At 41.0% G+C, this 20,861-nt stretch overlaps 1 protein-coding gene across 1 annotated transcript in view; it reads left to right on the forward strand.

Annotated features, from left to right (window-relative positions):
• LOC127433643 (leucine-rich repeat transmembrane neuronal protein 4-like) overlaps nt 1-20,861 on the forward strand; it is a 94,331-nt gene that overhangs the window by 69,894 nt on the left and 3,576 nt on the right. The window lies entirely within an intron of this gene.

Below are 20,861 nucleotides of genomic sequence, written 5' to 3' on the forward strand. Positions count from 1 at the left end.
TAGTTTATTATTGTAAGAATAGTTCCAAAAACACCACCACAGAATATATCTATGACAAGTGGAGTGGTAGCATGACAGACTAATCTGTACCTTGTCAATTCTCGGTGGTTTTAGGGATTCTAAGAAAGTAATATAACATTTTACTGATCCCAGGAAGGAAATTCAGGTGCTACAGCAGCTAGACTTACTTATAAAAAGATTTTATGGCAGTAGATTCAGCTAAGAAAAAAGGTTACACACCATGATGGCAACAGGGAGAAAGGAACCCCATGGAGTCCCATGAATTGGATGCTTGTAATGATGACTGAGGGCCTAGACAGCAATACCTGCAGATACCAACTTTAAGGGATTATCGAATTTAAATGCTGGTGCGTCAGTTTGAATACAAGAATTAGATTGACATTTGAGAGCTTCGATGGCAAGAAAGATTTTCATTAAATACCAGCTTAAATTTCATTCTCAAATTAAGCTGGTATTTAAGCCTTAGAAGACTTGGAATACAGCACACTAGTCATATGGACAACTTTAATGGTCTTTTAATTATTTATTCATTTATTTATTTATTGGATATGTGGTCTTGGAGGAGGGATGCGCCGTAGTGGAATCCTTGCCACTACCATCCACCCCAATGGAGCAGCTGCGGCCATCCGCCGGAGGACGGAGGAGCCAGGCCGCCTGAGAGCAGAGGAATGGCCGCCGACTGCGAGGAGAGGAGGGGCTCCTAACCGACCGCCTGGAGCGGTCAGGGCCATTGCCAGGGGCGGAGGAGACCCCTACCAGCCTCTGAAATGCGGCAGGGTCTGAGACTGCCGACCGCAAGCGGGGAGGGGCTCCTGGCTGACCGCCTGGAGCGGGAGAACCGCTGCCAGGGGTGGGGGAGATCCCTTTCGTCCACCAAAAATGCGGCGGGGCGTTCCTTCCACCAGGGGCCGGAGGACTGCTTCCGATCCGCCCGGGGAGGCGCGGCTGTCGTCCACGAGAGGGTGGAGGAGTGGCCGAGGACCAAGCTATGGTGTATCAGAGAACCTCAAATCTCTCCCGCTGCCGCTTCGCGTTGGCCTTTCCCTCTCTTTTTAAATATTATTTATATTATCTTAAGTTGGTACCGGCACCGTTATGGTGCGTATGTACCAGTTTTTTTTGTTATTGTTTCCCTCCCCTTGTCCCCTCCCTCATCCAGGTAGGCGGGGATGACCTGCCAGCAGACGGGGCGTGCCAGGGAAAGAGGTGGGGGGATGTACGTCATGCCGGGAGCTCCCCGGCCTGAGAGAATGAGGGAGGAATGTACCAGGGTGGAGGGCGGGGCCAGGTCGTGATTCTGCACACCCTGCCCCTAATAAGGCTGATTAAACCCGAGAGGGATAAAGCCGACCGGAGATGGCAATGTGTCAGAGAGCGAGAGTTACGGACAGCTGTCCAACACCTGTGTGTTTGTACTTTTGTTTTAGTTAATCATTAAATATTATTTATATTGTCAAGCCGGTTCTCGCCTCCTCCTTTCCATTGATGTGTTACACTAACCTTTTTCATTTTTTCTTTGTTTTTGTTCTTCTTATGCTTATGAGAGCACAGTGCTGCTGTGCTGGGTGCAGAGCTTTTTCTTTAAACTGTGCACAGTGAAGGCTATCTCTGTGGATCCTGGTTAGACAAGCTGATCATGAGCAGGGCCCATGTATCACAATATGTGCAAGCTTTTGCTCTGTAATGGAATCTGCAGTGGCACGGAGGAAAGGGAGAGCGGATGAAAACCCTAGCAGCTCTTTGGACTTGAATGACCTTATTCATCTGATCCTTTCCCACAAAGTGCATTAGTAGGATTCATAAATGTTGGGTCTGAATTAGCAATACACAGTTTGGAGTTCACAGCATTGCGGTTGGGGAATGCTGTTTAAACATGCTCAACCCTAACAGGGTGATACAGACATGGAATATTGATTAAACTAATTATTCATAAATATCTGACCACTGAATGTTGTGAATGAATAATCAGAATTGAGTATTCCAGAGAGCCAATACATTTTGTTTTATTAAGTGGACAAAAAGCTCTTGCTTAACATTTACATAATTGTTACCATCAAATGTGCATAAAATGCTTAGTGGTTTAATGAGTAGGAGAGAGTTTTATTACAACCTATTTATTTTATGTCACAAATACTCAAGCTTTCTCATCGCTACTTAAAGGAATATTCCAGGTTCAATACAAGTTAAGCTCAATCAACAGCATTTGTGGCATAATATTGATTACCACAAAAAAAATATTTTGACTCTTACCTCCTTTCCTTTAAAAAAAAAACAGCAAAAATTTAAGTTACAGTGAGGCACATACAATAGGGGTAAATGGGGCCAATTTTTAGAGGGTGTAAAGTAGGGCTGCACAATTAATCGAAAAACTAATTGCAATTATGATTCGTGAAAACTGATGATTACAGTATTCAATTTAAGTCTGCTCCTGTTGCGTCAATGGTTTCTATTTACAGCGTGTTTTCAATCAAGGCATAGATGCGGTGTAAATAATTGATTTATTATGCTGATTAGACAGCTTTGTTTTTAATGAGAGCATTCACGAGAGTGCAGAACTTTGTGTGGAGCGTCATTGAGCTTGTGACAAAATGCAGGTCTGAAACCTTCAGTGAGTGACAGCAGTCATTGTAATGGGAGATTTTATCGCATTGCTCAATTTCTGTGTACAATATGTAAAATGTAATAACAGTTTTGTTTTGTCTTAATAAGTAGACCAATGTGAATTTGATTTGTATAAAATTGCAATAAAGTAATTCAGCCTAACTGTTCCAAGTTTGTTTTGGAGGTGTAGCCAACATAAGAATATGGCATGAATAGCATATTTCAGGAATCACCGTCATTGTTATCGCATCTGCTCTAATAAGACACATTTCCCACGCAGCTGGTATTAGTAGATTTCATATTTTCATGAATCGCACAAACTCCGATTGCAAATGACTGTTTTTAATTTCCAAAGTGCAACTACTGAGGCCAAAAATTATCTAATGATGATCTTACATGAACAAGATCACCATTGAAGATCTAACGGGATGAATGGTCCCACCAAAGGGCTTTCTGAAGTAATTTGGTCAATTTGAATTGGCTGTTAATAAGTTTGAATATTGAATATGTCATATTATTTACTGTACGCGAAATAATAATTTAGCAATAATTTAATTTATTCTATACCATAGATATCCATTTAAAATAATTTTTATTTGGCCTAACATTAACAAATATTATTACAATATGTAATGCTTAAAAGATGCTTAAAAGAAACTGGAGCGCAGCTCAGATCCACCATTGAAATCTGCAACTCTGAAGAACCGCACGGTTGCTTACTTTGTGACGTCACAGTAATTTAATATTTTAATTAACATTAATAACTGTGATTACAATATCAAGGGCAATAATGGATAATTATGCTTTTTGCTATAATCATGCAGCCCTAGTGTAAAGGCATAAATATGAATCTTATAAATGTATAACAGCACTTACATTATTTCTTCTGTTAAAACTTATGTATTATTTGAGCTGTAAAATTGTTTGTATCATCATTTTTACAGTGTTTTAGAGTTTGTTGACATTACATCTTCATGGCAACGAAGTTGTAAATAACTTATAACTTTACACAGAAAAGGTTAGTGAGTGATTTTATCACAATAAAATCATGTTTACACCCATATTTTGTATGTCTTGTGACTACTTCTGAAAAAGTGAGTATTTTAATGTTTACGGATTGGCCCCATTCATTTCAATTGTAAGTGTCTCACTGTAACCTTAATTTTTGTCTTTTTAAAGAAAATTTGCTTTTAACTTTTAAAAATGTGCTTATTTGATTATTGACCTAGAAATTGTGTAGAATTTTATTTACTCTGTTTAATATTTTAAAATCCTGAAACTTTACTACGGTTAATTTTAGATTTTGAATCAGACGGAGTCTTCTGAACCCCAACATGTGTTTTATGTGTTATTTTTTTCCCTTAATTATGTAGCCTATGAGAGTCACTGAAATGTTGGTTTAAGTAGCATGCATGAAGGGTTGAAAATCTCAAACATTGACAGCGGTATCTTGTTACATGAAAAATGTAACAAGAATAATGTAAGCATAATCTGCTTTACTGCACAGCTCAACCAACGCAAAAAGGAGATGTTTACTTGCATGATTTAACAAAAGTAAAGCACTGCCTGAATAAATCTGCACGCCGCAATATCTGCGGCTGTGATGCGCGAATGGCTCGCAAGCACTGCACTCATCTGTTGTCTAGCACACTTTTGTCACACTTTAATAGTGTTTAGCTTCCCATTCAGCGCATAACTAAATAAAACACACTGTGTTGTCATGAGGAAGGATTAAAGGATAAAGTTGGAATGCAGGTGTGAGGGACTGTATATAAAATAAAATACTCCTCTCTCTCCTGTTGCTTGAGATTATTGGAATTAATACAAAGAAAAGATACTTATATAATTTGGTGTAAACCATGTGCTATGGTTCAGTGCTCAGATGCTGCTTGAACCACCAGATCCTGCCGGAGGCGATGACGGCAAGGGAGTGGAGCTTAATCCCACCCAGGCCGGGACCTAAACTGGTGGAGATGGGGTGGGATGGGGGGTAAAAACACGGAAGTATGCAAACAATGAGAGACAGCAGGCAAGCTTTTAAAGCGGAGGCTTATTGTGATAGGATGAGATGCCTGATAGATTAATCCCAAGAACTTCCTGCTAGAATTACGCTTACGCTTACATTTCCTGTAGCACTACTGATGTAAACAATAGTGAGTGCGATTTTGGAGATTGCTTTTTCACTTTAAAATTACATTTTCACTCCACTCACGCTTAAGTTTAGGGTTAAGTATTCCTGTTGATGTATTCAATTATTTACATCTAAAACACAACTCACTTTTGGCGCCACTCTGTGGACATTTCACCCAGAAACTAAAGCTCACACGTTGATATGTTCAGACCGATTTCAGCAGCAGATATTTCGACGTACTCAAATCCGATTACTATAAATCAATAGTTTTATATTGTATGTTATACTTTTTGATTTGATTGATTTTCATATAAATTTTTGCTTCAAATCTTTTTTAATGTTGTGATTCATTTTGGAGCTGGTTGGTTTGGCTTAAGGCTTAGAACTCATTATTGAAGAAGTTTTTGAAATGCCTATGGAAAAAATTAATGGTGGCCATTCATCTCAGTCATTCTGCTTGTAAGCCACTTTCACCCTGTTTTATGATACCATATAAACCAGTTACAACCCATGCCCATTGATTCCCATTGCCTCATCAGATTAAAGTGGCCATTAAATACTTAATGCCTCTTGATGTCAAAAGGGCCTCATTATGAATGTAATGAAATGTATGATTCACATTCATTTGCTGTTTTAATTTAAAAGCTGATCTTTTAAGAGCCATCCACACCTCCCCAAATTTCCCATTAATTAATATAGAAATTCACACCTTGTGGAGATTAATAGTACATTGGCCTTTTAAGGCACTGTGGATAAGTAAAAAGAGCACAAGTTACACAGTTAGGCTCAAATGTAACGAAGTAGAATACGGCTTTAAAATTTCTGTATGTTTCTTTGTTTACCCTTAAATGGGCCTTATAAAAAGAATAGTTCTGACTCTCAATTCTGATTAGAGTTGCGTTTGAAGCCATTGTAAAATGACTACAAAAAGTTGCTATTTTGCTTGGCAACTGCAAACAGCTTTGATAAAATAACTCAATTATTTGGCAGAAGAATTGTTTATCCCGAACATTATTATTAATACATTTTAACATTGGTGTCTTTACTATATAGGTTTGCCACCATTTAATAAAAGCAATATGCCATTTGAGTCTGCATGTGCACTACAGTGATTTTACCACAGGTAAGGGGGTTTTTGACACTCCGCTATACGTCTGTAAGGGGGTTTAGTGGAAAGGAGGAGGCGAGAACCGGCTTGACAACTTAAATAACAATTTATTAACCAAAAAAACACAACCAAAACACACAACTGAAAACACACAGTACAGCTGCCTGCAATTCTCTCTCTCGAACTGTCGTCCCTGGCCGCCTTTATCCCTCACGTGCCCCATCAGGCTGATTGGGGACCGGGTGTGTCTCATTCCAGCCCGGCCCCGCCCTCCTCGGCTCTACACTCCTCCCGGTGTTGCCTCAGGCCGGGGAGCCCCCGGCATGACGTACATCCCCCCCACCCTTCCTCTCCGGGGGGGGGCGTGCCTTATGCCCCGACTGCCGGCAGGTCCTCCCCGCCATCCTCGACCTGGGAGGAGACAGGAGGGGAAAAAAACAACAACACAAAATGGCGAGGGAAAGGCCAACACGGAGCGACAGCGAGAGAGAGGAGAGAGAGAAAAAGAAACTCACCAGTTCTCTGATGCACCGTCGCGTGGTCCTCGATCACTACTCCACCCTCTCAGGCGGACTGCAACCGCTCCTCCCCGGGCGGACCGGAGTCAGACCTCCAACCCCCAGCGGACAGAACGCCCCTCCGCGTTCCCGGCGTCCCGTGGGGACTCTCCTCCACCCCTGGCAGCGGCCCTACCACTCCAGGTGGTCGGGGAGTCGCTTCCCTCCTCCCCCCCGCGGACGGCGGTCTTCTCTCGACCCCTCCGTGTTCCCGGGGGACGGCAGGGCACTCCTCCGCCCCCGGCAGCGGCTCCCTCGCTCCAGGCGGTCGGGGAGTCCCGTCCCCACTCGCCTCGCGGACGGCGGCTGTTCCCCGTGTCCGGGTGGTCGGGCTACTCCGTCCCCCGTCGGACGGCAGCGGCGCTCCCCTGGGTGGACGGCAGTGTCGAGGATCCTGCGATGGGAATCCCTCCTCCTTCCCGGGTTTCGGCACCAGTGTAAGGGGGTTTAGTGGAAAGGAGGAGGCGAGAACCGGCTTGACAACTTAAATAACAATTTATTAACCAAAAAAACACAACCAAAACACACAACTGAAAACACACAGTACAGCTGCCTGCAATTCTCTCTCTCTCGAACTGTCGTCCCCGGCCGCCTTTATCCCTCGCGCGCCCCATCAGGCTGATTGGGGTCCGGGTGTGTCTCATTCCAGCCCGGCCCCGCCCTCCTCGGCTCTACAACGTCGTGCCAAAGAACACTTACTTTGTTGCTTTAACAGAGCATGACAGTGTTATCTCTTCAAAAGTAAAGAAAAAAATTGGCAGGAGTTTGGTCAGATTAAATAAATAATTACTTCTATGATAAATTTAAAAAGTAAAGTATATTTCCCTATCTAGTGAACCAAGCATGAATGTCTTAAATTATCATAAACATTCTTTTGTTTTAGGTTTGAAACAATTCTAGGCATTTTGTTGTACGAAATGTCTTGATTTCGTTTTATTAATAGCTCCAGCTGGAACCATGTCTAGTCCTCAGGCAAAGACAACTAAGGGAAGCCTGATTTTTTTGTAGAGCTTTAAAATAAATTTGTGACAGCAGAAGACAGGATAAAAAAAACCAAGAAACTGACACACTGCTTTCACATTGGGAATGCTGCTATATTTAAACTCTTCTAACTGCATTAAAGTTTTCTTTTGATGAGCGCACACATATAGGATATACACACTTTAATCCAATAGCGCCCATCAGGCCAAGCTGTCATGTTTAGCAGCTGAGATGATATAGTGTTGATATGACTGTTCCATATTTCTTTCTTATTAAATAAACAAAGTGTATTGAATAAGATAGTCTTTTATATGTCTTCTGTTTATGTAGAGTACAACCCTCCTAGAGGTCAGTGAAATCTGATGATGGCTTTAAAGAATATGGGGTTAAAGGGATAGTTCACACAAAAATTTTAATTCTGACAATATTTACTTACCCTCATGTTGTTCCAAACCTGTATGTTGTTATTTTTAATGTCTATATATTCTCAGTAACACTATACTTGTCTGGTGGTACAAAAACATACAATATTTAATATGCTAGTGTATTGTTATAAGCTAATAGCAAGCTGCAAGGTTCAATTGAGTTATTTGGACAGCTCAAATTTAAGTGAGGTTAACTCAATTAATTTAGGTTTTGGCTACACAAAGTATTTAAGTAAAGACTACAGTTTAATTTCAAATTAAGGAAACTCATTTTCAATGTGTGGAACCAATGTCCACAATTAAATCATGTTGAGCCAACAAGATTTTTTTTTTTCAGTTAACTTTATGATAGCGGGCTAGACCTTAAATTGTTACTCTAAAACAGCCTTGTAAGAGCTTCAATAAATGTGCAAGGATGAGATACAGAGAAGTGAAAAAAGTTTCATCTCAATAGGCCAGGTTTGACAAGATTTCAGTGCAAAGACATCTGATGTAATTGTGTGGAATGGCTATTCTACTATTTAAGCGCCTTAGCAAGATCTCATAGATCAAAGACTTTTTATACCTCAGCTTCTTTATGACTCGTGTGCAAAGCAAGTATCAGATGGAGCTTACAACATACCCATGGCAAAGATGATTTTTATCTGTGAAACAACTGATGCATTGTAGAATATATAATACAAGTGCATGTTGACTTACAGCAACATGCTAATGACAAAGAATCCTGCACAGACCACAGACCAAGCGCCGTTTACAAATCAAAACAGTCCAAAACAATTTCAAACACGATGTCCGAGGATTTTGATTTTAGAAGAAAAGAGGAGATGGAGTTTTTCGCCCAACCCTTCCTATTTGAGCCCGAATACACCGATGAGGAACTGAGGGAGATGGAGGAGGCTGTTAGTTAAAAAGTATATAAGTATTGTTTTGTTTCTTTATTTCTTTATTTGTTTCTTTATTTGTCGACTGAGTCATGTGGATTATTTTGATGCACCCTAAATATGCATTTTGGACCGTCAAAAAAATGGAGTACATTCACTTGCATTATTTAAAGGAGGAGGCCTGAAATGAAATCCTAAAAATCTTAAATTCTGTTTTGATGAAGAAAGAAACTCAGATACATCTTGGATGGCCTGAGGGTGAGTAAATTATCAGCAAATTTTCATTTTTGGTTGAACTATTCCTTTAAGTATCTTTGAATACGTCCCATCAGACAATGTTAGACTGAAGATTGATTTTCTCACAATCCACACTTTCATATTGTGCCAGAAAGGACAGAAGTACTTTTAAAAAATAGCATTTGTGCAGCTTTTCTCATATTGACTATGATTCAACAACCGTTGAAATCTCTAATGGGAAATAATCCACAGACTTTTCATGGCTCTATAACATTCGTCTTCTGGGGTTCATTATACAGATATGTGTATTTGTGCGAGACGCCTTTCAACCATGTTCTATCGTGTGGTAGTTTAATTGGATTTTTTGGTGGTTTTCAGCATTTGTCTGACTGGCTTGCTTTTGAAAAGTAATTTTATGATCTTAAAAGTGACTTTTCCAACTGTTATGTGCTTTTTATAACACATCTAGTGTATTGCTCTTGATTAGGACTCCGGTCATTTTACAATCATGATGACAGAGCATGCTTGAAACACTTAAAAAGAACCAATTTCCTGGAAACTAATAACCACCAGTGAATATTATATTTTTATTTATAATTTCCAAGAATTAGCTCAAATAAGAGGTTTATTTTTCATACAGTTATTATTTCTCAGGGATATAAAATGGAACAACTGGCATACGGTACATAAAGGGGTAACAAACCAGACGCAGAAGGTAGATACATACAGCATGAATACAAGCATACTGTTGCAGTCTTTTGGCTCCCAGCTATGACTTTGGGAGCCACTCTCAGTTATTCTGCGCCACTGAACGCCACTGACATACTGTAGCTTTCCATTAAATTCGACCCAAAATGACTTTAAGATAGACACATAACCATGGTTAATGATCCCAATCAGGCGAGTTAACTAATGTTATTTATTTACATACTGTAGATAGTTACTATGTAACTTGTTCTTCAAATGCTACATAGCTACTTACTGCAGAAAACGTCATGGTTACTTTCGTAACCTCCGTTCCCTGATGGAGGGAACGAGACACTGTGTCGATGTAGTGACACTAGGGGTCACTCTTGGGAGCCCCAAACACCTCTGCTTTTTTCAAAAAAGGCCAATGAGAACCTTGAGTCTGAAGCCAGTGCTGAAGTGGTATCATATGCATCAACCCGAGCGGTGTGGCCGCTGCTGAGGATGCCATATGCCCCAGGAGCCTCTGAAAAAGTTTCAGTGGGACCGCTGTCCTCCATCTGAACGCCTTCAGACAGTTCAGCACTGACTGCGCACGCTCGTTTGCGAGGCGCGCTGTCATTGAGACTGAGTCCAACTCCAAACCGAGAAAAGAGAACCGGGGAGAGCTTGCTCTTTTCCCAGATGACCCGAAGCCCCAGTTGGCTGAGGTGCCGGAGCACGAGGTCCCTGTGTGCGCACAGCAACTCTCGAGAGTGAGCTAGGATTAGCCAGTCATCGAGATAGTTGAGGATGCGGACACCCACTTCCCTTAGCGGGGCAAGGGCTGCCTCTGCGACCTTCATGAAGACGCGAGGGGACAAGGATAGGCCGAAGGGGAGGACCTTGTACTGGTACGCCTGGCCTTCGAAGGCAAACCGCAGGAAGTGTCTGTGTCGAGGTAAGACCAAGACGTGGAAGTACGCATCCTTCAGGTCTACCGCCGCAAACCAATCTTGATGCCGGACGTTCGTTAGAATGCGTTTTTGCGTCAGCATCTTGGACAGGAGTCTTTGCAAAGTCCGGTTCAGTACTCGCAGGTCCAGGATTGGTCGCAACCCACCGCCTTTCTTTGGTACGATGAAGTAAGGGCTGTAGAACCCTTTCTTCATCTCGGCTGGAGGGACAGGCTCTGTCGCGCCCTTGCGCAGAAGGGCATCAATCCCGGGTCAGAACTACCCTCGTACAGTTCTTTTAGCGCCTTGGCTTGGTGTACTTGCAGGAGAGCCATAGAGTGCAGGGCGGAGGCGGCTTGTCCAGCGGCACTGCAGGCCACAGTCGTCAGGGACGACGTAAACCTATAGGCCCTGGACGGGAGCTTCGGGTGCCCATGCCAGGTGGCTGCACTCTGCGGACACAAGAGCACCGCGAGCGCCTTATCCACCTGGGGGATCACCGAATACCCCCTGGCCGCTCCACCATCGAGGGTAAAAACATGTTTTTATTTACTGAGAGCCAATGTGGATCAGTGCAGCCATTTCTGAATGTGTTGCACCTTTCAGGTTTAATGTACAGCTTATGAAAATATTTGTATTAAATTATAAATTGGTATAAAATGGAAGCTTTTTCACTAGTGGTCTCAGACTTTTGCATTCCACTGTTTGAAATTTCAAAGTCAAAGTAAATTAGGCTGCCTACTATTGTGTAGGTCACCCACATGCCGCCAAAACAGCACCAACCCGCATCTCAGAATAATGCAATTCTTCTCACCACAATTGTACGGATCGGTTATCTGAGTTACCGTAGACTTTGTCAGTTCGAACAAGTCTGGCCATTCTCTGTTGACTTCTTTCATCAACAAGACATTTCCGATCCACAGAACTGCCACTCACTGGATGTTTTTTGTTTTTGGCACCATTCGGAGTAAATTCTAAAGACTATTGTGCATGAAAATACCAGGAGATCAGCAGTTACAGAAATACTCAAACCAGCCTATCTGACACCAACAATCATGCCACGGTCCAAATCACTGAGATCAATTTTTTTCCCCCATTCTGACAGTTGATGTGAACATTAACTGAAGCTCCTGACCTGTATCTGCTTGATTTTATGCACTGCATTGCTGCCAAATGATTGGCTGATTAGATAATCGCATGGATGATTGTTGGCGCCAGACGGGCTAGTTTGAGTATTTCTGTAACTTGAGTATCTCCTGGAATTTTCACACACAAAAATCTGTAGAATTTACTCCGAATGGTGCCAAAATAAAAAAACATCCAGTGAGCGGAAGCTCTGTGGATGGAAACGCCTTGTTGATGAGAGAGGTCAACAGAGAATGGCCAGACTGGTTTGAACTGACAAAGTAAACGGTAACTCAGATAACTGCTCTGTATAATTGTGGTGAGAAGAATATCATCTCAGAATACTATTCTGAGATGCAGGTTGCAGAGGTGGACTGAGAAGAGAAATCGGCCTGGGATTTTACATAGAAACTGGGCCAAAAGTTGTTGAGCATATCGCGGCGCCGATTTGTGGCCCGTTCTGCATAACGCAGCAGCTCATTTCAGCTTAGTCACGGTTCTCCCGATGACCAGTCCACCCCTGATCGGCCCCAAAGTGCATCGGCCCACCGGGAAAATTCCTGGTATGCCAGATTACCAATCCAGCCCTGGCAGGTTGGTGCTGATTTGGTGGCATGAGGGAGACCTACATAATATTAGGCAGGTGGTTTTAATGTTGTGGCTGATCGGTGTATATTTCAATAGTGTAACTGAAAAGGCATTCATCAGGAATCAAATAGCATCCATTAGGATAGAATCACTATTGAGAACTAATCAATTACTCAATTGTTTCACCTAGATAGCAATGGGATTAAATTGCAAGCACATTGCTTCTCAGGTTTTTCTTTAGGGAGAAAAAGACCCTAGAAATCGCCAAGTGTCTCCTTTTCAGTTTCATAAAAGAACCAGAAATGTCACAAACTTTACTTAGGCTTGCCATGATACCAAAGTCTGCAATCAAAAATCAGAGCTTTCAGTATGATCCCATACATTTCTATCAAATCATTCCAAGACCAAATTATCTTGCTATTGACATTACTTTTCTAGCTCTATACTCTTACAAAAGCTCCTAAGCTATGAAAGAGAAATCTCTGAGCAATATTTTTTTTCCTCTGGGATACTCTATACCACTAAGCATCATCATTATTAGCAGATGAAAATATGTTTGCAGTTATTCAAATAATAAGTCTCTCATGTGAATTTCAATATTGCATTTCTGAAGATTAGGAACAAAGATTAGCAATATCTGTCTAGCTGTGAATAATGTGTCCAGGCACTCAGATGTGGCTCTGCAATAATGAGCTCAATAATGCAAAAGTAAACAAACACAGCCCCAGGGCTTCAAACAGACCTCTGCGGTCCTCAGCTCATGAGAGTCAAGGGTGGTAAAGCCACAGTTAATGCAATTTGTCATAGTGAATGAGTCAGAGGGAACCAGCGCAAAATGCACACTTTACTGTAACACTAAACTTTTTCCTATAATACACATTATTGGGGAAATTCAGTTAGAATGAATTGAACCCACTTATAGCCTTTATTTGCATGTGCTGTCTGCGTTATTTAGCACCAGATTCACTAAAGGAATTATGCAAAAACCAAAAAACATTTGTGCTGAACGCAACTTGCACAGCGTCATTCCCCATCTTGCAGGCCAGTTCTGAGTGCTAGGTTGTGGAGGATGCAGCAGACTACCGCAGTCTGTACAGCATAACTCCACTAATGCGATCTAGACACCTGAATTGGCTAACCTGGTCTCATAGAATCGCGTTACTATACCTAGATTTTAGCAAAATTATTTTTACATGGCTTGTTGTACGTATCGCAGCGCATGACTTGTAATGCGACACACTTTAACATTTGCAGTTCTTAACCAAATACATTTACACACCTGTTTAGGGGTGATCTAATTGCACAATAGCTGCAGTATAGAGTGTTGCACTTGCGGGAACCTGGGTACAAGTCCCACAGAGCACGCAAGCTGACACGTGAGCCAAAAGTGTCATAAGATGGTTTAACCTCACTTGAGGTGTCACAAGACGGGTTACCCTCGCTTGATGTGTATACATTTTTTATTCGATAAAAAGAAATGCGCATACACTATGATGGAAACACATTTACAGAATAAACTCTTATTGAATTTATTAGGAATACAAGATTCGCATCAAAAGAAGTAATGTGACTGAATAACTTGTTCATAACTGGACTAACCAGAGGATCAATCACTGCATCTGAAATGTTGTTTTAGTCATCCTGAAATAACAGTGTCCTAAAAATCCAAATGCCTGCATAGAGTTTGCAGAGCAAATACATCAAATATAAACTTGAATTGTGCCAAAGAACAGGATTACTTTAAAAAATAGATTATATATCCGCATGGCAAAGACATAGGGAAGGAGGAACGCTCACACATAGTGCTCCCAGAATAGTGTGACGCGCTGTTGATTCCAGACATGAAACAGTGTTTTGTCTGCGTGCTCTAAACTGCAAGTAAAAGAGTCACAATGGCTACAATTTCTCCGGAAGTGTCCAGTTTGTTCCTTTGAACACATGGGATAGAAATGCATCTTTATTCGCACATTGTTTTTGCGATATTATGGTTTTTCACATAAATTAAATTCGCAACTTGGATGGAAGCATAGCCAGTGAAGAACCACAAAGTGACATGGTTACTTCAGAAATTCCTTTTCACATGTTACATTTGCTTTTTATGGCACTATCACTTAGGTTTAGGTTTAAGGTTTAGGGTAGGGAGGTACATTTTAATAATTTTAAACTCAGTAGAGCATTACCTTAAAAACCTTATCTGTTTTTCATCTAACATTTGCTTTTTATTACACTATCGGTTAGGTTTAGATCTAAGGTTTAGGTTAGGGAAGTACAGTAGGTTTTGATTCTACATGAGACATGTAAGAAACCACTTAATATCATACCTGGATATTATAATGTCTTGTCCATCATTTGATCAATTACTGCTGCTATGATCAATAGAAAATGTACACAAACATCTATTTTAAACAACACTAATTTTACCAACTGGTTTCTGTAGATGTCAATTGCGCCGGCAAATAGCACTGAGCACAATTTTTCATGAGCCGAAAGTGCCCGTGTTTGCACTGAAAATAATGACTTTGAATGAATTTAAACACTCATTGCAGAATGCTATACCAGCATAGAAAGCACCTTGATAAACTGGATTGCGAATGGTTAGTGAATAAGATGCAGTTTTTGTGCTGAAATACCATGCACAAATGTGGAGCAACTGTTTAGTGAATTCAACGCAAACAACATAAATCCAGTTATCAAAGAGACTCAAAAGAGCCTGGATCTCAACAAGAGCAAAACTGAGTGCGAGGCTGGAACGATTTTCAAAAGCAACCTCTTTCTTGCATTTTGAAACTTTTTTCAATTGCTTACTCTTTTATTCTTGTGAAATGTGAAAAAGAATGTGAGAGACACAGTGCACAGCAGCTGACCTCCCGTTGTTTGCAAGACATAATGGGGTAATTGGAGCCTTGGGCAGGAAACGAAAAGAGAAACAGTGTGGTTTTACTGACAAGTTGAACCTGACATATGTCTCACTTAGCGCTTCATACTCCTGAAAAAAAGAAAAATAATTACTACATATTTTTGCTCCTAATTAAACCTCACTAATAGGAGCTAATTACAGTTCTACCCACAATGAAGTGAGGTTAATTTTACTTCCCTTGATGAAGAAAGAGGGAAATCCAGACTAGGTAATCACCATGGCCTATGTACAGATTGGAAGTACCTATGCCCATCCATTATTTATTTAGCTTGGCTCTAAACCATGTGTGTTGTGTCATTGCTCTGAGAGTTCAGCCAGGCAAGACTAATTAGCACACTAATTAGTTAAGTCAGCTGCCGGGGGTTTCCGTGTACCTCTTTGTTGGAATTTACAGTCACGTTCGTCTCCTGTGCTCTAACGGTGTTCAGTGTCTTTTACCTTGTTGGTTTCATGAACATCTTGGATGCTTTGATATTTTGGTGGCTGGTCTCTTGTCGGTAATCATAGGATTGTTGGGTCTGCCCCGTCATTGTGCCTTTCACTGCTGCATTCATAAAAAATATAAATGTGTTGTTATGTTGTATTGTATGCTTCACATTCTGAAGTACAAGGTCAAACCCTAATGTATTGGAAAATTTGGAAAAATCTTTATGTTCTTGGCTTCATGGGTTAAAGGATTATTCTGGGTTCAATACAAGTTAAGCTCAATCGACAGCATTTGTGGCATAATGTTAATTTCCACAAAATTCATTTTGAATTCTGCCTCCTTTTCTTTAAAAAAGCAAAAATCTGGGTTACAGTGATGCACTTACAATGGAAGTAAATGGAGCCAATTCAAAAATCTTAAAATATTCTCTGTTTCAAAAGTATAGCCACAAGACATAAACAACATGAGTGTAAACATGATTTTAGTGTGTTAAAATGGCTTACTAACCTTTTCTGTGTAAATTTATATCCAATTTTACAACTTCGTTGCAACGACACATAACGTCGTAAATTCTGGTAAACAGCGATTTAATCAACTTTACAGCTCAAATAATACAGAACTTTTAACAGAAGAATTAACATAAGTGCTTTTGTAAAATTATAAGCTTTACATTTCTGCCTTTAAACATTCCAAAATGGTCCCATTAACTAGTGCCTCAATGTAACCTCAATGGGGTTTTTTTGGGGGGGGGTCATTACGTGACTCTACCCACCCTAGCAACCGGGCCAATTGGTTGCTTAGAAAGCCTGACTGGAGTCACTCAGCAACCTCCATTTATTTATTTATTTTTAAGAAAAGGAGGGCGAACTTTTAGGGAAACTTCTAACCGGCTGCTAAACACTTTCTTGATGCCATTGGTCCATGACATCGGTAGGTGTGACCAAAAGCTCAGTCAATATTCATTATGAACACACCGGCACAAGACCATGCCATCCGATTTTTTGTTTGTTTGTTTGTTTAATTAGTCTACAAAAGGAATCAAATCTACTCAAATACTCTCAAGTGCCCATTCACTCATGTGCCATCTGCAGCGAAAGTCATTCACACATCTGCCCAAATTAAGATATGCCTCTCTTATCATCATTTTGTCTGTATTCTGAATATTAACACTCTTTTATGAACCTAGTAGTATCAGTGTCATCATAAATTACAATACAAGAGTGTAACAGGCGCATATTATAGCCACATATAGCATGTTAGCGTATTAGCGTCATGAATTCAGAATCTAAACAAGACAATTTGCGCTTTTTCTACTGCATTTATATTACTTTAAATTATAATCGAGTGGTCTTTTACTAATCTGGAGTTAATTCTACTCATAGAATGAGGCATAAAGTCATTCATAACACATTTTAATGTCACATTAGTTAAGGTTTTACATGTAGCATCCTCATATTTAAATGTACTTCTAAATGCCTCCCACAGCGGTGTGGCGGGTTTCTGAATGTTCGCAAACAGTATGCCATTGCTCGGCTGTTTAAAACTTATTTTTACCCCTGAACAAAGAAGAAATTCTCCAGAAGTAAATTGGGGCCTGTACACTAGGCTTGGGATAACTGCACACATCACTTCACACATCAATAATCAGATGATTTTCCCGATGATTATCGATATATATATCAGGATTTCTTTCAGATATAAATTAGGCTGCTCGCTGCACAATAGTTTTTGTCTTTTCAAAAATATTTCTCAACACAACTTTGGTAAAGTGTGAGCGGCAGGGTAAATTAAAGAGGTTGCACACCGGACGCGTCTGGCTGATGACATAGTGCATTTTAAAATTCAAAACAATTATTTTCTACAAATGTATGCACACACTGGCAACGCTTCTGAAGTGCCACAGAGCGCAACTCGCATAGTTTTCCATTAAATTCGACCCAAATAATTATCAGAGGATAAATATCTAATAAAGATTATTTACTCTAGCCATCGCTGGATGATATATTATTTATATGTATCTTTCATAGGGCCTACACAGTGTATTTTCAGTTACAAGTATGTGGTTTTGTAATTTGGTAGCTTGAATGAAAAACCTTTTCAAAGATGCATAAAGAGAAATTGCATAATAAACGTCACCATTTCTAATCGTTCAGTTTGCGCAGTTACACCAGTTTCATACACTAACCTACAAACTCATCAACTCGTCACTTTGTCCATTCTTGAAGAAGTACAAAAACCGTCGTAGCTTTGGATCGCCGCATCAGCTCGTCCTGTGTGTGTGTGTGTGATACCTCGACCTGCTTCAGTAAATGGTATATCTTCCTGTTGTGGTCTCCCAACAATATTATGCCAAATTGTTAAACAGAAGACCAACTGAGTAAATTTTAAGCACGCAAATTAGGCTTCTAATTTAAATGTCGGCAAATTTTAATGTATCGATGCCTCAAAAATATATAGATAAAATAATCTGCTGATCAATAATCAATATCTCTATATTTTATCTTTTGGCCATATAGTTTACATGTCAGGAATTTGTGTTTTTACTCTGACTTTCATTCTATCTCTTGATGTACTTGGCTGCAGAGCTAAGGGTTTATATTTTACTGTATGTATTATGATGGTCTGTTTTTAGAGTGTTGTGCATCTGCTTCAAGCATTTGTTGTGTGTCTTGAAGTGTTTGTGCACTCTCTTTTTAATGATTCTACATTGCATACACAGGCTGTTCTGTCTTCGTGAGAAAACTCTGTGTCTTAGCCTCTCTATGAAGTTCAATTCAATTCTAAGTTACAGGTATACCTTGTGTCAGCCAGTTCGACTAAGAAAATCAAAGCTCACCCTCAGGCAGCTTAAACGTAGTCTCCAAATGTTGGAAATGCTGTCATTCTTTCTTAGTAATCGTAGTTGTTAAAAACAAAACATAGCTTTAGTACTACACAGATTCACTTACTTTCGCAATTGCAGAGACTTTCTGAAAGCTTTCCCCCGAAGAATCTGCTATTTGCGCATTATGTCTGCCAGAACTTGGATTTACTCGGAGCAGCACCTCCCAACTCCCATCTCCTTACTCAAGACAAAGAAGCCATCATTCACACAAACAATTGCTGTTTTTCTTTCCTCTTAAGCATTTTATTCATTCACTGTTTGGGGGCGTCAGATCTGCACTAAAATGTTGCTGCTAACCCCAAATGTTAGAAAGGCACTTTAGAAGATAACAAACATTGAATTCAATGTGTGTCTCACCAATTTACTGGAAACAAGCAAGAATTCATCCAACAGCTGACGGTGAAGGTTCTCATTTCCCTGCATAGAAAGGCCAGCCTCTATTTTGTCCTCATTTCATCAAGTAATTACCACAATTTTGGTAAGAAAAGATGTCTTAAAGTTGACTCATCGGAGGGTATAGCTGCTATTCCCATGGTTGCCACATTTGAAGAACCTTTGTTAAACTTGAGGATAATTGAGATAATGATGATTGTGCTCAATGTATATTACTAATTAGTATTCGGGGTGTTTTTTTTTTAATCCATTTAAGACAAAATACTCATGACAGCAAGGTCACTTGAGCTCAGGGCCACATTAAGGTACTGTGGGGCCCTGGGGCTCAGTGTTACGTGTTACTGTAATGATGGCTGGCAAGGCAATCACAGGCAGATGAAGACGAGATGATGTGAAGAACCCAAGTGCAGTTTATTACAAATGTGGAATCCAAAAACCGTGAATCAAATGTGAAACAAAACAGATTTGACCATAGAACCAACATTACAAAAACACAATACCTCACCAAGGACCATGGCAAACATGAGGGTATAAATACATGGACAAGGGTAACAAGACAACCAATAAACAGACAGAACTATAAACAAGATAACAAGACTAATAAACTTAAACCAATGACAAACTAGAACTGATAATGAGTTAACAAGACAATAATCAATAAAAACAAGACACATGAAAATGGAGGGAAACAGGATGATCACATGACTTGACATGGAAAGAGGAGCAGAGGCGGGCCTGGATCATGGAGCAAAGGCTTGCTTGTGACATGGCATGGAGCAGTCTGGGGCTTGACTGAGGCATGGCATGGAGCAGATTGAAGCTTGGCTGTGACATGGCATGGAGCAGACTGAGGTTCGGCTGTGACATGGCGTGAAGGAGACTGAGGCGTTATTGTGACAGGCTCAGGCATTGCTGTGACATGGCATGGAGCAGACTCAGGCATGGCTGTGACATGGCATGGAGTAGGCTGATGCATGGCTGTGACATGGCATGGAGCAGGCTGAGGCTTGGCTGTGACATGGCATGGAGCAGGCTGAGGCATGGCTGTGACATGGCATGGAGCAGATTCAGGATCCCTGGCAGAAGGTGGCACAAGCTCGTCGACCATGACGTGGGATCCCGGCTCAGCGACCATGACGTGAGACGCTGGCTCGTCGACCATGACGTGTGACGCTGGCTCGTTGGCCATGATGTGGGATGCTGGCTCGGCCGCCATGACGTGGGACGCTGGCTCGGCCGCCATGACGTGGGACGCTGGCTCATTGGCCATGACGTGGGATGCTGGCTCGGTGGCCATGACGTGGGATGCTGGCTCGTTATCCACCTCCCCCACAGTGAACGGTGAACCACTTATCAGTAGGGCAAGGTCGATATACTGAGTTAGGCTGTAGGTACTCCAACCGTCAGGCATCAGGGAGGAAACCGGCAATTTCAGCCCAAAACAGAAACAGTCCTTGAGGGCACCTGCAGGCCAGAGCGCAGAAGTCCTCTATATATTCCTCCAGGGGACGATTCCCCTGATGTAGGCGTAGGAGTTGAACTGTTGGGTTCATGGTTAGGTGAGGTATTCTGTAACGATGGCTGGCAAGGCAATGACAGGTAGACGAAGACGAGATGATGTGAAGAACCCAAATGCAGATTATTACAAACGTGGAAACGTAAATCAAACGTGAAACAAAACAGACTTGACTTGACTTGACTTGACTTGACTTGACCATAGAACCAACATTACAAAAACACAATACCTCACCAAGGACCATGGCAAACATGAGGTTATAAATACTTGGACAAGGGTAACAAGACAACCAATGAACAGACAGAAATATAAACAAGATAACAAGACCAATATACTTAAACCAATGACAAACTAGAACTGATAACGAGTTAACAAGACAATAAACCAATGAAAACAAGACACATGAACATGGAGGGAAACAGGATGATCACATGACTTGACATGGAA

This window comes from Myxocyprinus asiaticus, chromosome 43 (genome assembly GCF_019703515.2).
Source record: "Myxocyprinus asiaticus isolate MX2 ecotype Aquarium Trade chromosome 43, UBuf_Myxa_2, whole genome shotgun sequence".
NCBI classification, from domain to species: domain Eukaryota; kingdom Metazoa; phylum Chordata; class Actinopteri; order Cypriniformes; family Catostomidae; genus Myxocyprinus; species Myxocyprinus asiaticus.